Source organism: Cotesia glomerata, linkage group LG5 (assembly GCF_020080835.1).
Source record: "Cotesia glomerata isolate CgM1 linkage group LG5, MPM_Cglom_v2.3, whole genome shotgun sequence".
In the NCBI taxonomy this organism is placed as follows: Eukaryota; Metazoa; Arthropoda; class Insecta; order Hymenoptera; family Braconidae; genus Cotesia; species Cotesia glomerata.
This window is the reverse complement of record NC_058162.1, coordinates 20,304,321-20,310,183: the sequence shown is the minus strand read 5'-3', so window position 1 is coordinate 20,310,183 and position 5,863 is coordinate 20,304,321. Positions and strand designations below refer to the sequence as shown.

Sequence of the window (5,863 nt, the reverse complement as noted above, 5' to 3'; positions counted from 1 at the left end):
AAGATACGTCGTTAATGCAAAATTTTCAACTAAGCGTCCGTTTAAAATAACTCATTACTTTGATTTTCAATCCAATTTTCATATTGAAATAACATTTTTATGTTAAAAGAACTGAATAGTTCTTCTGAGTAGATGAATAGATGAATATCGAATTCCGTCAAGCTGGTTACAGTAAAATGACGCTTAAAAAAAATATCACTTTTTTGACATTGATTAATAGTGTGCTTCTTTTAAACTTTAATTTCTTATGCTTAAACATCTCAAAAATGGTATCAAAGATTAGACATTTATAAAAAATGTTTCTTAATTGCTAGAAAATATAAAAAAAAATAAATAAACTCTCAATGCGTGAAGGAAAATTACATAATTTATTATTTCAAATCATAATAGTTGTATACATAAACAATTTTAAATATTAATTATTTTATATTTTACAATTTTAACATAAGAATTCAGTAAACTTAGCTCTACGTATAGTCTGTATTATTTTTTTTAAAAAAAGGATTATGTATACATTTATTTTAGTATACATTTTTGCATTATTGAACTTTTCTACCATAAGATATGTATATGAATTTGATAATAATTTTTGCAATCTACTTTTAGCAAATATTTAATAACAATTATCAATGATATATTTCAAAAATCTAAATTTGTTGGAATCTACCTTTGAATACCCATGTAAAATTCAAAAATTGAGATGATCCTTCAATCAGATTCCCAGCAGTTTGTTTGTTTAATTAAATATAAATTTTTATCAGTTTTCATCAAAATAGCCGGTCTTATCAAACTTGATTCTTTAACAAAAATTAATTTATTTGAAGTTATTGCTCGATGAATATGTTCACAGTCAAATGCTTGTCTGACCCGATTAAAACATTTAATAAAGATGCCACCAATTGTTTCATCATTATTTTGAAATTTAATCATTGTAGTTATTGTACCAAATGTCCCATTACCATCATAAATGACAGAATTACAGAATTTGAGGTTTTTGGTGCCTTCACACATATAATTTTGTCCATTCAGTTTCATTTTCTTGAAACATTTGATATTTGTAGGATTATAACCTACTCTTTGAAACGGGATGATTTGTTTCTCTTGGTCGCCCCTTTTTACTCTTAAGGGCGCCACTGGATTTTTGGACTCAGTATCCAGAAACTGGACCAGAACATGGAGTATTAGGTCAGGGTCGTGAAAGATTGCTGGAAGGAAACTAAAATGTAGACACAGAAATTCGTTTAACAAAATTCTTTATTTTCCACTCCCTTTTACAGTTGAAATAATGGCCAAGATAACAACATATAAAATTTCATGGATAACAATCACACTCACTCTCACTCTCATACGGTATATTTCACGCTGTCCAGCTAGACCCTCACGTGGTTGCAGTACCCGATGCCTACTGGACTCTCACGGTACTCTATCTACTTCGCGTCGTCCCCTGGACCTCTAACGCTACTCTAACTTAGTTCGCGCGGTCTCACGGACTCTCATGCCACTGAGCTGGACCCGGACGTGACTGCACACGTTGTCCACACAGCGCACGCTGTCCCCCAAACTTCACGCTACTCTAAGAGAACTACCCCGAAGCAGGATAGCCCCTTTACTCACACACAAACACACTCTATTCCAATTCCAATAATAATAATAATAATAATAATAATAATAATAATAATAATAACGCTTGAATTCCAATTTATAACTAATTTCCAGAATATTATTTTCCTAATTAATATTTCTAAAATTCTTATTCATCATTTTCCGAATTATAAATTACACATTCCTATTATCTAAATTACTGCCGTATCTTCAATTTCTACAACAATAATTATCCAAATTAAAATTCCAATTCATCGAGGATTAAATCCATTCATTATGTCTGAGAAATTACTAAATAAATTTTAATCTTTATTTTAACAAAATTAAATAAATTCCTATAATCGAGTAAACTTAAATCTTTTATATTATTTAATTTAATCCAAATTATTTTATTTCGAGCTATTTTATTTAATCCAGTAATCAGCAGTAAATTTTACTAAATTTATTTTCCAACGCAAAAGTGAAATTTGGCAAAAGATTATTCTATTGTATTTTATTATGTGTTGCTTAAAACTTAATATTTCATTTTACTTGAGTTTAGTTTATTTCAAACGAACGGAGACAATTTTGTTTCGACCTTGAATGTCCTCTACTCAGCGTTTTCGCGCGGGACAAGATGGCTGACGCTCTCGCTCGGTCTTGCGTCTCTGTCGCAAGTTTTTAGTGTAATTTTTTCGGACGAATTTTTACAATTTTTATTTTCTACTCTAACTTGACAGTTCTATTAATTCTAATGATAATTCCTGATTCTAGTTTTAATTTCCATTATGACAAATATTAAATAATGCGCCAAATAATTTATTACAAATAATTTTAGATCGGAATAAATTGTAGTCTTAAATAATTTTAATTTAGCGGTTTACTCAGTTTCATTGCTATTGGCTTAAGCCAAATTATTATTCAAAGATTTTCAATTAATAAATTTTACACATGGCGTAAAGATCTGGAATTAATAACCCGAACTAAATGCCTAGTATTATTAACCCCGACAGGCCTACGTGTAAAATGTATAATGACAAAGACAAGTCTATTTCCCTAACAAATTAATCAATAACCCGAAACCTGTCCTGGTATTATTAATTAATTGTTTTATAATTTTCTCCAATTTTAATATTAAATTAAATTAATTAATTTATTGACTAGCGATTGTGACCGAACGCGAAATGGCGGTAACCTTCAGCCGACGTGTTGCCTGGCTGACGCCGCAGACCCGAGAATTAAAATCAGACATGATATTTGTACCTGGAGTTTTTTTTTTCGTTTTTATATTCTAAATACTCGTGCACTCCCTCGAAGAGCTGCGACTCCTTTTGTCCAGGGTGGTGTAACTTTCTCCTCGGATAAATCCTCGGCAAATACCTCCTCGGATCGATCTGCTTGGCGGCAAAACTCTGGTCACCGTCACTCGTGCTCTGGGTATTTTCTCAAGCCTGTAACCGCAAATCAGCATTAGAAATTATTACAATTTAGAATTAATTTACGCAAGCTGGCAGGCGGCCTAGCAAGCAATAAATTAATTGAGTTTTTATCGCTTCGTTCCACTTAAAGGTGAGCGAAATAAAATAATTACCTGTGCTCTGCGTTTTTACAAAAATTTGCGATGCGTCCAGTGAGACTGTTCGGTCACAATGAATCTTCGTGGTCTTGTCGTTGTAGTTCTTTCTTCACTCTGTTTTCCCCACTCTCTCTCTCTCTCTCTCAGCGCCGGCGCTTCCCCCCCGGGGACTTATTTATTACTTATAGCTAGAGGCGCGAGTACTTCGGAGCAGAGCGCCCTGTGATCCGTCGATAAACTAACTGGCGCAGGCCAGAAACCACACATGGGTAATACAGGGACTGTAACACTCCGTTACACTTTGCATTGCATCTCGTTCTTCAGCTGTAGGCATTCGAGTTACAAATTTTCCCAAACCAACTAAATGATTCAATACGCTATCGTTATTTTGCTCAAAAGAAATTTTGATTTGTTTTGCAATAAATTTTTTTGTTTCATAAGAAACTTTTTCATTGGACAAGGTATTAACTAAAAATTTTTGAATGAGAAATCGTGTTGCGACTTGGTCAGTTTGAGCAAAAGAACTTGTAACAAAGTCCATAATTTTTCTATTCATAGATTCAAATGTAAATGCTTCGTGAACCCAGATTGGTCCCCAGTTTCGAACAACTTCAACTAAATGCGCCATCAAGTGAATGTTAGAGATCATATTTTCATCTCCGAAATATTGTTGAAAAAGTTTTATATATGCTTTCAAGAACATTTTACAACGATCTAAATTATCTGGCGTGATGCAGTCACTATTTAAATGATGGATGACTTCTGATAAAAGTGCAAAATGATGAACGTACTTTGCAGGCAATACTTCCTTCAGACAAATTGGACCGTAGTCTAACCAATTACGTCATTCCGAAGCTTTCCATTTCTGATTCGTTGTTATAGATCTTGGCTTACGTGACCGACATGACGGTGGCTTGATAGCTAACAAACATTTATCTATTAATTTAATACTCTCAGGACTTCCTGCATAATAGGGAGCTTTAGTTGTCGTAAGAAATAGTCGTGTATGTAGCCGAACTACTCCTAGATAAACTGCGTGCATAGCTTCGACAACAACCCCATTGCGTATATTGAATAGTGGCAAAGTCACTAGCGATGATATACTTTTAATTCCATATCTCTTAGTATTATTGTCATAAGCGTAGGCCATATCGTAACGTAATTCTGTATCCGTTCGCTGTCTTTTATAGAATTGATTTAATGGATAAACGAATTTTCCAGGTCTTAGGCTTTGTCCTTTCGCATAGCAATATAAACATCCATAAAATCCATTGAATTGAGTCAAACAAGTCACTGCAGCTGTAAGTTCGCTAAGTTATCACATAGTCACAAAAAAATTTGATTGTTGAAGGAAAAAAAATAATAGAATATTGCAATCTAACTTTAAGACATTTAAGATCGAACGTCAAATTTAGAAAATCGCATTCGTTAATAACATTTTATTTAATTATTACACAATTTTTTTCGTTATTATTTTATTTTAATTTGGAGATAGTCAAAAATTTTACGTTCGTTCTAAATATATAGGGAAATAATAATTTTCAATTAAAAAATTTATAATAAGTATAATGACGATCACCGAAAGAAAAATTAATTTAACAAAACTAAATTGATACAAAAGACATGGAAATAAATTGTTAATCTGAAGAATCTAAAATTTAAACATAATAAATTAATAAGTTTTAAACAAATAAGTTAATATTAAAAAAAAAACACTTGTATGGCTTTGACTATACATAAGTGCGCTTACGTTTTTCAAAGTTTTTTTAAATCACGGGTAGAAGTAAAAGTAAATTGTATTGTAAAGTAAATTTAGGATACGTAAAGAATAAATTTAAACATACAAACGAAAAATATCCACTAACCAGGTAGAATTTACATTATTATAACTTTAGTAAATTATTTAAACAATTGCCAAGTATTATCTAAAATGAAATTCTTAAATCTTTCATTATGTTCGATATAATATTCTCTTGAATATTTTATCATTGAATTAGCAACAATATATGAATATTTATATGTATAGTAATTAAAACAGTTAACTTATTATTTAACGTCACCACCTATTATCCTCTATTTAATAAATCTCAGGAGTTTCCAGTCTATGAATGTAAGAACTATAACCGAATATTCACATAAGAGTAAAAATTATACCATACAGTACAATAACAGTTTATGAAGTTTGTTGTTTTGAAAAAAAAAAAAAAAAAAATAGTTAACATTTTAAAAAGCGAACAGTTGATGATAAAATATCTTTACAATTCACGAAATTTGAAATCATTTGATATTTGATATCTATATTGTGGAAATAAATTTTTTTTTGTTAACTAACTATTTGTTTAAACAAATAGGAAAAATTAAAAAAAAAAAAGTTCTCTAGGCGATAGGATATCTTTACGATTCGTAATATTCGGAATCGTTTGATACCTATATAGTGAAAACAAATTTTTATTTATTAACTAACTATTTGTTTAAATAAATAGAAAAAAATAAAAAAAAAAGTTCTTTAGGCGATAGGATATCTTTACGATTCGTTATATTCAGAATCGTTTGATACCTACATTATGAGAAAATATTTTTAATTGTTAATTAACAATTTTTTTAAACAAATGAAAGTAATTTTTGAAAAAAAAGTTCTCCACACGATAGGATATATTTACGATTCGTAAAATTCTGAATCGTTTGATACCTATATTGTAAAATTGA

At 30.5% G+C, this 5,863-nt stretch overlaps 1 long non-coding RNA gene across 1 annotated transcript in view; it reads left to right on the top strand.

Annotated features, from left to right (window-relative positions):
- The window catches only part of LOC123265730, a 12,265-nt gene extending 6,857 nt beyond the window's left edge, over positions 1–5,408 (top strand). Inside the window, exons 2-3 of the long non-coding RNA XR_006509642.1 lie at positions 5,249–5,250; positions 5,396–5,408. This is a non-coding gene — a long non-coding RNA (uncharacterized LOC123265730). The remainder of the gene's footprint in view (positions 1–5,248; positions 5,251–5,395) is intronic.
- Positions 5,409–5,863: the final 455 nt, after the last annotated feature.